The following is a 15092-nucleotide window of genomic DNA, read 5'->3' on the forward strand; positions in this document are numbered from 1 at the left end:
CCACTGCTCAGCTTGCTGTGACCCTGCCTTCTACAGAACAGGCATTGTCCCCAGCCGTAATGCTGCCAATGCTGGTAAGTATGGCTGTGGTGCCTACTGAACTCACCCACGCTCAGCAATTACCATGCTGGGGTGCAGCACACAGATTCTACAGGTGACGCCATGGCGCACAAAAGATGTGTTGGGCCACAGCAGCATCGAGCACGTTGAGTACAGCAGCAATGCAAGGCTATAGGATATGCTTCTCTGGCTACACAGCAAGTGGAAAGTCCACGCTTACTTTTATTTATTCTTCCTCAAGAGCCCTCACTCCCAAGTTCAAAATGTGCTCTCGCAGCTTCCTAACTTCAACTCCGTCATGAGCCAGCTCCCAGCTACAATTATCCAATGGGAGGCTTAGGCTCAGGCAGTGGCATGGTGCAGCAAACTAGGAGAATAGAATTCAATACATAGTTTGTCGAGGACTTCTTGGATTTGTGATCGGCATGATGACATCATCACTAACATGGTGAAACACAATCATGCCTGCCTGGACAGGCGTATGCTGGCCTGTCTATGAACATTTACCAGCCAGTCACCATGCAATGTATTTTATTCTTTTTATTTTGAATTTGAACAATTAATATTGAGACCACCACCTGCATGGTCAGAAATTGTAGCCCTGGCCCTGTGAAAGAAGTGCAGGTGCTGAGCACCTGAAAGCACCTGCTCAAATTAAGCACTGCTCCTAACACTCCTTGCTAACAATGCAGAGGGGTGAACACAACAGTCTCACGTCAGAAGTCCTTTCTACGGCGCACCCCAAAGCTCCGCTGCATATCTTTGTGTGCCAGACAGGCTAGGGTGACCAGGCCTCCCAAATTTGCCCTGACGGTCCCGGGTTTTCGCCAACTGTCCCAGCAGATTTCAGGAAATGTAGCTCCTGACCCGGTTTTTGGCTTTAAAAATCTGGTCACCCTCAGACAGGCATGTCGTGAGGGATAGCCGAGGGGGCATGAGTCACACAACCTCTGCTATTCTTCGACGTCATGGGGTTGATCCCGTCCCGCTCCCTCCTGTTCGCTGCTGTCAGGCTGGGGCAGGCATGGCATTGATAGGAAATGAACATGGCCCTTAGATGATTGTTTGTCTTGGGAAACATGAATGAATGAATGAATGAATGAAATGGGTTTTATAGAGCGCACATAGCTGCCCTGAGGCGTCCAAGCGCTAAGATTACCACGAAGGCTTAGGTTGATTGAAGGAAGGATATCTACCCAACTACTGATTAATGAACAGGAGCGTTTTCAGCTGTTTACGGGATGAGATGAGATCGGGGTTGGAACTTAGATGCTGGGGAAGAGCATTCCACAACTTGGCCACATTATAGGAAAAAGAGCGGCCTCCCGATCTTGATTTCTTTATTTTAGGAACAATAGCCAAGTTGGCATCGGTTGAGCGCAGCTGTCTGGCAGGATGATAGGGTGTAATGAGAGGTAGATTGATTACAGGGCCTAAAGACCAAAAGGCCTGATGCGCAATACAGAGGGATTTAAAGTTGACTCTTTCCCTAACGGGGAGCCAGTGCAGTCTCCTTAGGCCGGACTATACTGATGATCTTCGGGGGATTTGTAAAAGAGTCAGTGCAGTGCAATTTTGTATCAATTGCAATTTGCGCAGAGTGAAGTCAGAGGCTCCAAGGTATAAAGCATTCCCGAAATCCAACCGAGATTGGATCAGGCCCAGAACCACGGTCTTTCTTGCTTCGAAGGGGAGTAGAGGGAGGATCTTTCTGATGACTCTGAAGATGCCGAAACAGATGGCAGATAGTCTTATTGCCTGCTGGTCAAATGACAGGGACCTATCCAGCCAGATACCAAGGCTCTTGATGGTATCTTTGGGTGCCGGGGCAGGTCCTAAGCAGGGTGGCCAAAGAGTATCGATGGAAGATGGTGCGAGCCGACCCAGGAGCATGAGCTCAGTCTTGTCTCCGTTGAGTTTGAGACAAGACTTGTTCATATAGTTCTTTACTATCTCCAGACAGCCTGCAAGATCCACGCCTGCTAAGGAGCCCCCTTCCTGCACCAGAGAGACCACCAGCTGAGTATCATCCGCGTAGGTAATGATCTTAATGCCATACGGACAGACGATCTCAGCCAGTGGCCTCATGTAGACATTAAATAACGTCGGGCTCAATGATGATCCCTGCGGGACTCCACATCCCAGAGGCTTACTGGTGGAGGTGGCATTGCCCTCATAAACCTGGAAGGATCTATCATTCAGGTAGGACCTGAACCACTCCAGGGCTTTGTCAGATATTCCGGTATCCAGGAGACGCTGCAAAAGGATATTGTGGTTAACGGTATCAAATGCAGCGCTCAGATCGAGGAGGATGACTGCCACCGATCTTCCCCGATCTAAGATCCTCCTGGACTCCTCTGTGACAGCCAGTAAAGCAGTCTCGGTCCCATGCTTGGGCCGGAAACCTGTCTGGGAGGGATCGAGCAGCTGGTTTTGTTCAAGAAAGGTTGTTAATAGACCATTTATGTATTTCTCCAAAATTTTGGCTGCCCAGGGCAGCAGGGAGATAGGGCGAAAGTTGTTAGGATTCTTGGTGTCCAAGTTGGGTTTTTTAACAAGGGCCCTCACCATGGCCTGTTTCCAAGCCACTGGGACTGTGCTGGTGGAGATCGAGGTGTTAAGTACTACTAGCAGTGTAGGGAGGATGGTCTGTATAGCAGAGACTAAGATATGTGGAGGTGCTGGGTCCCTAGGGGAGCCTGATTTCACCTGACGCATGAGGGAGGTGAGTTGGTCCGCATCCATCTCGGGAAATTCCGCCAACACAGGGGGGGCAGTTGGATTTGTTTTCTTGTGGGGGACATAAAGGTGTCTCCTTCGATCTAGTCTGCTCTGAGGATGTAAAGGAGGAGTAGATGTGATTGATTTTTTGGAAGAAGAAATCAGCCAGATCTTCACAACGGAGCAGAGGATTTTCGTCATAAGTGGAGGCGTTGGGAGGTAATGAGACTTTTTACAATTTTGTAAATCTCCTTGGAGCTGGAGCTGGCCTCTGCAATTTTATGGGAATAATATAGGGATTGCGCGCTCTTTATGTCTTTTTTATATGCTCTAATCGCCTCTCTATAAATAATTTTATCTGATCCGGCATATCCTAGTCGCCATTTACATTCTAATCTCTTGCAGTAGCACTTTTTCTCCCGTAGCTCATTCGAGTACCAGGGAGCGGAGATCCTAGATCTTTTTAAGATAGTTTTCTTCATGGGGAGCGTGGCATTTAGAGAGTTTTTCATCCATTCATTAAACATTTAATTGGCCAGGGATGGAGTCTGACCAACTGAAGGAATTGAGTTTTGTAACTCATGAGCCCACTGAACCAACGGGATTTTAGACGAATTGCGTGATTCTCGCACTGTCGGTGTGAGGGACGAGAGCTTGTCAGTTTTCCATACTAGCGGAATTAATGCATGGTCTGTCCAGGGGAGTGCTATGGGGGGGCATGCCTTCAAATTAGGGCAGTTGCTAAACAAATGACCTTTGGTGTGCGTGGGGGATGAAACCAGCTGGGGCAGCTGTAGAGCAGAGAAATCTCCAATTAATTTTTTGGGGATAGAGTCATTAGATTCATCGAAATGGATGTTAAGATCGCCTAATAACGTAAAGTTGGAGGGCGAAAAAGCAAGGTCAGTGACCAGCGGCGGCAGAGACTTGTGAAACTGTTTGGCTGGGCCTGGTGGGCGATATACAAGTGCTGCTGAGAAACTTGTATTGGGGGAGAATTCCAGGGAGAAAGACAGGCTTTTGAAGCCCGTGAAGGGGTTAGGGGTACAGCGACAAGTGAAACAGTCTCTGAAAATGATTGCTAAGCCGCTCCCTCCTTCCATTTACGCGGTCCTCTCTCACAATTCGGTAACCCTGCCCCAAAGTTTGAACCAACTCAGGGTCAGATTGCGGAGTCAGCCATGTCTCGTGAGAAAAAGTACGTCAGGTTTTCTCTCATCAAGTAGTAATGATAGTTCTGTGCAGTGTCTTGGCAATAACCTGCAGTTTAAGAGGAACATTCTAAATAGTTGTTGTTTGTGTGTGTGGGGCTTTGGAATGAGATGTGTATTACACTGCCTGCACTGAGTAGGTAGATCCAGGGGGGGGGGTTGGAGGGGGGTACTTATGTACGCAGGACAAATTTACCTGTGACTTAATATCTCGTAATTCAGTGGATGTGTATCTCCTGATATTTTTAATGGGAGAGATAGGGGTTGTGGCCCCTGGTCCCGGCCCGTCGCGGACGGGTGCAGACGGGCTTGCCTTAGGCGCGCCTTCGGCGTGCAAACGGCGTGCCCGCTGCGCTCGTCCGCTGCGCTTCCTGAAGTTACACATTTTTATATGTGCAGGAGGACGACTAGGGGGGCATGGCCTCAAAAGGGGCGTGGCCAGCGGTCTCGCGGGTGATGGCGGCGGGGTGTTTGTTTCTGCACAGAGTCCCGTGTCAGCGCTAGATCCGCTGCACGGTGAAAGGCAGGAGCGTGTAACCCCAAGTGAAGCAAGGTGATGAATCAGGTAGGTTTACAGATAAAATACATAAATTTAAAATTAGTCACAAGCTTAGCCTACTCCCGGCTTTCCGCCTCAGGAGAAATGGTGTCTAATGGCGCTCGCAATCAGCGTCGTTAAGTAGAGTGGGCGGGGGGCGCGGCCTCAAAAGGGGCGTGGCCAGCGGTCTCGACGGTTATGGCGGGGTGTTTGTTTCTGCACAGAGTCCCGTGTCAGCGCTAGATCTGCTGCACGGTGAAAGGGAGGAGCTTGTAACCCCAAGTGAAGCAAGGTGATGAATCAGGTAGGTTTACAGATAAAATACATACATTTAAAATTAGTCACAAGCTTAGCCTACTCCCGGCTTTCCGCCTCAGGAGAAATCCTTTACGACTCAACTTTTACAACGCAAGTCATTACAACGAATTGCGCTGGAGGGCGCTCTAGGATAGGGAATAGTTTAATTACTATCCAACACCTTCCCTACTATCCACGGGGACTGGAGTTGGAATAGTAAATTAAACTATTCACTATCCAGCGCCCCCCAAAACAAGTCGTTGTAACGACGTGCGTTGTAAAAGTTGCGTCATAATGGCATGCGCTGTAAAAGCATGCGTTGTAATGACATACATCCGTTTGCTTTCCTACCTACGGCTGCTTCTTGAGGTAGAAAAGGGCAGAGCCAGGGTAACAGAAACCACCAGGGACAGCAGAGGCCCCCCTTTGCTCCCCCTAACTGACACTCACATACCATTCCTCTTAAACATCCGCCACCCTGCCAGGCGATGAATTGATATGGATTTTGAGATTCGGGCACGTCTAGGCTAATTCTTGGTAAATATAGCCGATTCCAACGGCCTGCAGTCCCCCAAAGTCCCAAGTCAGCCGGAAACAGAAGCCCAATTCCTGGCAACTTTCATCGAGGACCAAGAAGGAGCAGATTCACAGCAGACGGAAGATATGATACTCTGCCACTAGGTGGCGATCAATACCCACAAAAACGGTAGGCAGGCTGACAAAAAACAAAGAGTCAATCGGTAAAATGTCAATGGCACTATAAGTCAACTTTTATGCTTATGGCAACGTGTAGTTGGATCTACATAAATTGCCCTGTAAATATGATGACATAAATAAAAAATATTGGGCTGCATTGCCTCCCACACGAAATCTACAAAGCTCTGACATGTACCAGTTAAGATAGCCACGTAATCTTAGCTCCTCCCAATTTTCACCACAATGCCCATGGCTTCACTTATGACAACAATGACATTACTGATGACGTCATAGATGACATCGCCATTGGCATCACTATTGACAGCCTCAACGATGCGACAGATTGTGCTTGTTCCTTTTCACTTTTCGGGTTGGTCTGTATAGTGCTTGTTGCAAAAAACCATAGTCAGTTAATCACAGAGATTGCCGACAAGGGGACCCCCAGACATCAGCAACAGAGACCCCCACGCCTCTGGGAAGGCAGACAGCAAATATAAAGCCGGCTACACGCGCACAGATCTTCGTATCGATCATGTCACTAAATTCTCACCAAAAGTACAAGCGGGGCCTCGCTGAGCTCACAAGCGTCAGTAGACGCCTTCATGAGGAACAAAAGTACAAGCGGGTGCCTCGCTGAGCTCACAATCATCAGTAGACGCCCTCACGAGTAACAAAAGTACATGCGGGTGCCTCGCTGAGCTCACAAGCGTCAATAGACGCCTTCATGAGGAACAAAAGTACACAGGGGCCTCGCTGAGCTCACAAGGGTCAATAGATGCCTTCATGAGTAACAAAAGTGTAAGGCGGGGGCCGCACTGAGCTCCCAAGCGTCAGTAGACACCTTCATGAGTAACAAAAGTACAAGCGGGTGCCTCGCTGAGCTCACAATCATCAATTGACGCCCTCACGAGTAACAAAAGTACAAGCGGGCGCCTCGCTGAGCTCACAATCATCAATAGACGCCCTCACGAGTAACAAAAGTACAAGGAGGGGGCCTCGCTGAGCTCCCAAGCATCATTAGACACTTTCACGAGTAACAAAAGTACAAGCGGGGCCTCGCTGAGCTCACAAGCGTCAGTAGACGCCTTCACGAGTAACAAAAGTACAAGCGGGGCCTCGCTGAGCTCACAAGCGTCAGTAGACGCCTTCATGAGGAACAAAAGTACAAGCGGGTGCCTCGCTGAGCTCACAATCATCAATAGACGCCCTCACGAGTAACAAAAGTACATGCGGGTGCCTCGCTGAGCTCACAAGCGTCAATAGACGCCTTCATGTGGAACAAAAGTACACAGGGGCCTCGCTGAGCTCACAAGGGTCAAAGATGCCTTCACGAGTAACAAAAGTGTAAGGCGGGGGCCGCACTGAGCTCCCAAGCGTCAGTAGACACCTTCATGAGTAACAAAAGTACAAGCGGGTGCCTCGCTGAGCTCACAATCATCAATAGACGCCCTCACGAGTAACAAAAGTACAAGCGGGTGCCTCGCTGAGCTCACAATCATCAATAGACGCCCTCACGAGTAACAAAAGTACAAGGAGGGGGCCTCGCTGAGCTCCCAAGCATCAGTAGACGCCTTCACGAGTAACAAAAGTACAAGCGGGGCCTCACTGAGCTCACAAGCGTCAGTAGATGCCTTCACGAGTAACAAAAGTACAAGCGGGGCCTCGCTGAGCTCACAAGCGTCAGTAGACGCCTTCATGAGGAACAAAAGTACAAGCGGGTGCCTCGCTGAGCTTACAATCATCAATAGACGCCCTCACGAGTAACAAAAGTACAAGCGGGTGCCTCGCTGAGCTCACAAGCGTCAATAGACGCCTTCATGAGGAACAAAAGTACACAGGGGCCTCGCTGAGCTCACAAGGGTGAATAGATGCCTTCATGAGTAACAAAAGTGTAAGGCGGGGCCCGCACTGAGCTCCCAAGCGTCAGTTGGCCCCCTACATCAGTAACAGAAGTACAAGCGGATGCCTCGCTGAGCTCCCAAGAGTCAGTAGACGCCTTCACAAATAACAAAAGTACAAGGGAGGCCTCGCTGAGCTCCCAAGAGTCAGTAGATGCCTTCATGAGTAACAAAAGTACAAGCGGGGCCTGGCTGAGCTCCCAAGAGTCAGTAGACACCTTCACGAGTAACAAAAGTGCAAGGGGGGGGGGCCTCGCTGAGCTCACAAGCATCAGTAGATACCTTCTTGAGTAACAGAAGTACAAGCAGGTGCCTCGCTGAGCTCCCAAGCATCAGTAGACACCTTCACGAGTAACAAAAGTGCAATGGTGGCCTCGCTGAGCTCACAAGCATCAGTAGACACCTTCACGAGTAACAAAAGTGCAAGGGTGGCCTAGCTGAGGTCCCAAGCGTCAGTAGATGCCTTCACGAGTAACAAAAGTACAAGCGGGTGCCTCGCTGAGCTCCCAAGAGTCAGTAGACGCCTTCACAAATAACAAAAGTGCAAGGGAGGCCTCGCTGAGCTCACAAGAGTCAGTAGATGCCTTCACGAGTAACAAAAGTGCAAGTGGGGGTGGCTCGCTGAGCTCCCAAGCATCAGTAGATGCCTTCACGAGTAACAAAAGTACAAGTGGGTGCCTCGCTGAGCTCCCAAGAGTCAGTAGACGCCTTCACAAATAACAAAAGTGCAAGGGAGGCCTCGCTGAGCTCCCAAGCATCAGTAGATGCCTTCACGAGTAACAAAAGTACAAGTGGGTGCCTCGCTGAGCTCCCAAGAGTCAGTAGACGCCTTCACAAATAACAAAAGTGCAAGGGAGGCCTCGCTGAGCTCCCAAGCATCAGTAGATGCCTTCACGAGTAACAAAAGCACAAGTAGGGCCTCGCTGAGCTCCCAAGCGTCAATAGACACCTTCAAGAGTAACAAAAGTGCAAGGGGGGCCTCGCTGAGCTCCCAAGCATCAGTAGATGCCTTCATGAGTAACAGAAGTACAAGCAGGTGCCTCGCTGAGCTCCCAAGAGTCAGTAGACACCTTCACAAATAACAAAAGTACAAGCGAGGCCTCGCTGAGCTCCCAAGAGTCAGTAGATGCCTTCACAAGTAGCAAAATTACAAGCGGGGCCTGGCTGAGCTCCCAAGAGTTAGTAGACACCTTCACGAGTAACAAAAGTGCAAGGGGGGGGGCTCGCTGAGCTCCCATGCATCAGTAGACGCCTTCACGAGTAACAAAAGTATAAGTGGGGCCTCACTGAGTTCACAAGCGCCAATAGACACCTTCACGAGTAACAAAAGTGCAAGGGGGGGCCTTGCTGAGGTCCCAAGCGTCAGTAGATGCCTTCACGAGTAACAAAAGTACAAGTGAGTGCCTCGCTGAGCTCACAAGCATTAATAGACGCCTTTACGAGTAACAAAAGTACAAGCGGGGCCTCGCTGAGCTCACAAGCGATAGTAGACACCTTCATGAGTAACAAAAGAACAAGTGGGTGCCTGGCTGAGCTCACAAGTGATAGTAGACACCTTCATGAGTGACAAAAGTACAAGCGGGTACCTCGCTGAGCTCAAAAGCGTCAATAGACGCCTTCACAAGTAACAAAAGTGCAAGTGGGGCCTCGCTGAGCTCACAAGCGATAGTAGACGCCCTCATGATTAACAAAAGTACAAGCGGGTGCCTCGCTGAGTTCCCAAGAGTCAGCAGACCATATTCACGAGTAACAAAAGTACGCAGGGGCCTCGCTGAGCTCACAAGCGTCAATAGATGCCTTCACGAGTAACAAAAGTGCAAGGGGGGGGGCCACGCTGAGCTCCTAAGCATCAGTAGACGCTTTCATCAGTAACAAAAGTGCAAGCAGGTGCCTCGCTGAGCTCCCAAGAGTCAGTAGACGCCTTCCTGAGTAATAAAAGTACAAGCGGGGCTTTACTGAGCTCCCAAGAGTCAGTACACGCCTTCACGAATAACAAAAGTGCAAGGAGGGGGCCTTGCTGAGCTCCCAAGCGTCATTAGACACCTTCATGAGTAACAAAAGTACAAGTTGGGCCTCGCTGAGCTCACAAGCGTCAATAGACACCTTCACGAGTAACAAAAGTGCAAGGGGGGGCCTCGCTGAGCTCCCAAGCGTCAGTAGACACCTTCACGAGTAACAAAAGCACAAGCGAGTGTCTCGCTGAGCTCACAAGCGTCAATAGACGCCTTTACGAGTAACAAAAGTACAAGCGGGGCCTCGCTGAGCTTACAAGCGATAGTAGACGCCTTCACAAGTAACAAAAGAACAAGTGGGTGCCTCACTGTGTTCACAAGTTATAGTAGACGTGTTCATGAATAACAAAAGTACAAGCGGGTGACTTGCTGAGCTCACAAGTGTCAATAGACGCCTTCACAAGTAACAAAAGAGCAAGGGGGGCCTCGCTGAGCTCCCAAGTGTCAGTAGACGCCTTCATGAGTAACAAAAGTACAAGTGGGTGCCTCGTTGAGTTCCCAAGAGTCAGTAGACGCCTTCCAGAGTAACAAAAGTACAAGTTGGGCCTCGCTGAGCTCACAAGCGACAGTAAACACCTGCATGAGTAACAAAAGTACAAGTGGGGCCTCGCTGAGCTCACAAGCGATAGTAGACACCTTCGCGAGTAACAAAAGTACAAGCGGGTGCCTCGCTGAGCTCACAAGTAATAGTAGACGCCTTCATGAGTAACAAAAGTACCAGCGGGTGCCTTGCTGAGCTCACAAGCGATAGTATACGCCATCATGAATAACAAAAGTGCAAACTGTTTCAAATGAGCGAACTGGATTGCAAATGTCGAGTCTTAGGTGCCAAAGCCCAACACATACCAGCCTCTAAGATGGGGGCATGCAGATGGCCAAGTTGCATGTGTAAAAAAACATGACAGCTGTGGTTATCCTACACTAGAATAAAGGAAACACTTTCTAATTCACAATCTGCCCCTCCTGGACATTTTATAGCACAACCTGACCACTGATACATTTGTAAAACAAAACAAAAGGAGGTGGCCAGGGCCCTTCTCAGGAAGGCACTGCAGCTTGCACCAGCCATTGCCTCAGCAACACAACTACTAACCATCACACTCCTGCAAGTGTGACAATTCAGACTATTCCAAGCCACCCAAAGCTTTAAGAATGGCTTGGAATAGTCTGAATTATCACTTCTAATGTATGATGAATTATAAACACGATTGTTATGCCAAGTTCAAAACTAGACATATAGCACCACCATGTGGTAGACTGTGATTTGTGAGGGTGTTGAGAGCTAAGTGTCGGTGCCAAGCACTGGAAATCACCAGCTCAAATTAAGCACTAAGCCTAACTCTTTAAGATAGTTTAATAAATGAAAACCTCTTGCCCTTCATCATCATCTCTGTTTACCATCATCAAATTTATCATCAACGTCATTATCGTTGTCATCATCAACATTAGGAGCTGTAAAGAAGTATGTTGAGGAGTTTTGCTGGTTATAATGAAACTCCAAACAGAGGCGATGTAGACTTGAAGGAGAACAACGGAAATGACCAACTTTTAATTATTTTCATTCCCCATCCTCCAAAGATATTTTTCAACCAGGACTATTCAAATTATCCATCAATCATGTGTAAGCACATAACACTTTCACACATATTAATCTGTTCTTGAATCCCTACAGAAGTGTCAGGGACAAGATTCAGCGCCAGCATTGGCACTAACACCACCCCTAACAGCTGAGACAATATCGAGAGCCATCCTGTTCTATAACATTACAGTTCATTGCGCCACTAATTGGGCATTAATTAGCTCAAGAGCACTATCTGGTGGTTAACCACTACCTTCAGTGATTCAGAGGCTCAACAAATCTCTTTAATGGAAAGGATCATTCCATAGCTTTGCATTAAGATGGAAAAGAACCCAGCAGTCTATGAAATGTCTCTTTTTTTTTCTCCCGTGGAATTTCGAGTGAGGTGTCTTGAACGGCCCAATGGTGGGCACAACATATCCAGGGAAGCATGATCCAGACCAGCCGTTGGGTGGCCAACATAGGCTCTGTTGCCACAAACGTAGGAAGTTGAAGTCTGATCAGAAACCACACAGAGCGAACAATACACCAGTTGAGAAATATTTCTTGGGATCTCAACTTGAGAAATAAACCTTAAGAGAATTGGAGCAGCCAAACTGCACTCCCAGCATCCCCTGAAAATTCTGCCATTCCTTTCTTTGCAAACCAGACCATGAGCAGCTTACCCTGAACAGACAGCAAGAGGCAGAGACTCTGGGTTGGGTGAAGGCACATTCAGGTCTATAAGGGTAACAACAGTGACATAATTATCACAGTCAGGAATAGAGTGCGCTCACAAGCATAGATCGGCGTTGCTTCAGGTGAGTGATCGCAGCACAGTGCTCGTGAAGGTCATGTGCAGGGCCGGCGCTAGACATGAGCAGTATGGGCAGCTTCCCAGGGCCTCGCACTAAGCACTTTAGCATGGGGCCCGCACCAGTTTAACACACCACCAAACCTCTTGTGCCCCTACCGATCCCATTGAAGAAAGGTGTCTGTTTGCAATTGGGCTTACAGTTGGGGGGCACCCTCCCTGGGCCTCTCAGGGATGGTGTGGGGAGGCCTAAGGGAGAGGGAACACTTCATATTGTGCCAGTTGCAAGGAGATGTATTTTGTCCTGCAATTAGGCCTCCTGCCTGGCTGCCCATTGAGAGACACTGAGGGACAACCCTTGTCAGCACTTTACAGTCTGCACAGTTTTAACTCTCAGCCTCCAAGCTATTCTCACAACTTCAGCCCAATATGAGCTGTAAAAGAGGTCCTTGAAGGTGACAGAGAGGGGAGCTGCGGCCCAGGAGGAGTCTGCACAAAGCAGCTTCTGGAACCCTTAAGGTTTTACTTTGTTAAATTAGAGGGGCCTCTCACATTCCCCTCTGCCCAGAACCCCAAAAATCCTAGAACCGGCCCTGGTGATGTGGATAATAAGGGGCAGATTTACAATAACTGGCGCATCCCTGCATATTTGCAGGGGTGCGCCAGTTATTGTGAGTCAGGGCTCCACCACCGTGGATGCGCCTCATTTACAATGCGGCGCACCATGGGGCAAAAATGGCACAGATGCGTGATGCATCTGTGCCGTAAAGGTGGCGCATTGCTGGAGTTAAGTCACAAGCGTGACACAACTCCAGCAATGATCAGGGGGGCCTATCTTTGTAATGCTGCGTAAATCCTTACGCCTGCTTCAAGCAGGCACAGGGTTTGGACACAGCATGGGCTCCAAAGGAGGCGTTCCTGCGCCGGAACGCCCCCGTGCTGGAACGCCTACTTCTGGCACAGGTCTTTACAACGTGAGACATCTCCCAGATGCATCACGTTGTAAATACCCCGCACAATGGCGCGTCTTTGGCACCGCCGCTGCGTTACATAAGTGACGCAACAGCGGCGTAAAAGAGGTGCAAGGGGCTTGTAAATCTGCGTCGAAATACACAAGAGCTTGCTAATGAAATCAAATAAACCAAGTCTATGGTGGCAAACAGTCACCTCAATGTTATGCCAGTCTGTAAATGAATGCCAGCTTCAGCTTGTTACCTCTGCTGCTTGCATGATTGTGCCCCCTTCTCTGGTGCTATGTTTTTTAGTGCCGATATCGGCAACCCCCGCTTAGCAGTCATTAGTTGTGCTGCGCAAAATAAACAGCTCACACAAATTTTGTTGGGAAACAGTTTGCTGCAGGTTTACTTACGGCCAATCCAAGGGCAGGCCGCTGTGACTAACCTAAGCTACCCTTCCCGCCTGATGAGCCAAACTGCACCGTGCCAACCCAATCGGTACTACCATTTATATGTTGATTATCCCCCTTACATACCTTGGACCCCTAATCCATCCCTTTACTCATTCCTTTTTAGGGGCGGAGCGTATCCAGTCAAGCCCCTGGTTGCTCAGGCTTACTACCGCATGGACTACTGGGGCACTGTCGCTTTTTGACAGGGTCCTGCCATAAAGACTGGTGGGGGTTTTGGCATAATGCACCCCTATTGTGCTCCTGAAAGGGTACCAATTGTATCAAAGAGCTTCCGTATCGCCCTGTAACTCCGCCAAAGCCCTGGATGTGGTCGCCCCCAAATCCAAGGCCTCCCCACCATGGAAGGCTCCATAACCGCCTGCAACGTGCAGTTACCACTTCAAGTCAAGTCAAAAAAACATTTTTATTGTTTCAGTTATTTAAAACCATAACAATACAATTTACTAAAACAGAAGGCTGCAATAAAATGTTGTTTCTCAAAAGTCATAAAAGTCTATTATTCAACTGGAATTACATATATAGAAAAATCATTGTTAAGAAAAGTTCAGACGTTATCGACGTGCATAGTTTACAGTTAGTGGGCCCGATTCACAGAATGAACTTAAGACTCAATCCTAAACTTACTACTATTTTGGCATTCACAGAATGCACTTACTACTTTTGGTATTCACAGAAGTTAGGATTTTGTCTTAGGTTTGTCTTAAAACAGACTTAAGACAGACTTAAGACAGACTTAAGAAAAAATCCTAACTTATCTGAATACTGAAAGTAGTAAGTTCATTCTGTGAATGCCAAAAGTAGTAAGTTCATTCTGTGAATACATATGAAATACATATGGTCAATACTTCCACTGTATGCACTTTCTCTTGCATTTGAATGTTGAGCTATAATGTTCTTCATCTATCGTACCAACCCAGAGGGTTCCTGCTTGATGCCCTCTGAGAAAGGCCAGTGATGCCCCACCAGGAGTTTATTGACCCATTTGAGGAAATTACAAATGACTTAATATCCTTGTAATAAAATTTGGGTAAATGTAATACCATTGCTAGGGGTGGATTGGCGGGGTGCTGTGGACCTACATGACTTACCCAGCCATATGCAAATCAGTCTTGACCCTGTGCCCCATGGAAACAGTCCAGACCGAACAGCCAAGCCAGGTCTTCCCTGGACCGTAAACAAGCATCCTAGGACCGGTTTAAGGGTTTCACTCCTCTTCAGCCAGGATAGCTTGATTCCAGTGGCATGGAGAGCACGGGAGCCACGTCTGGGCATACCCGTTCCACCAGGGGTGACAAATGCAAAAACAACAATTGATGGACAGAACACAGAACAATGTCATACATTAACTCTAGTACAGAGATCTTGGCCTAAATCCATCACTTTTTTGCTCACCATGCCATTCCAGTTTGAACCCAGCCATATGCAAATCAGTCTTGACCCTGTGCCAAATGGGAACAGTCCAGCCCAAACTGCCAGGATAGGTCCTCCCTTGACTGGAGACAAGCATCCTGGGACCAATTTTGGGGTTTCACCGCTCTCCAGCCCGTCGCAGCCACATCTCCGGACACCTGAGAGATCTGCACTGGCTCGCGGTCAACAAGAGAATCACCTTCCGTCTCCTCACCCACGCACACAAAGCCCTGCACAACCAAGGACCAGCATACCTCAACATCCGCCTCAACTTCTACGCTCCCACATGCCAGCTCCGATCGACCGGCCACGCCCTCGCCGCCGTCCCCCGGATCCAAAGAGCCACCACAAGAGGAAGGTCCTTCTCCTACCTGGCCGCCAAGACTTGGAACTCCCTCCCGACTCACCTCCGCCTGACCCAAGACCACCTTGCCTTCAAGAAACAGCT

Source organism: Lissotriton vulgaris, chromosome 1_1 (assembly GCF_964263255.1).
Source record: "Lissotriton vulgaris chromosome 1_1, aLisVul1.2, whole genome shotgun sequence".
Classification (NCBI taxonomy): domain Eukaryota; kingdom Metazoa; phylum Chordata; class Amphibia; order Caudata; family Salamandridae; genus Lissotriton; species Lissotriton vulgaris.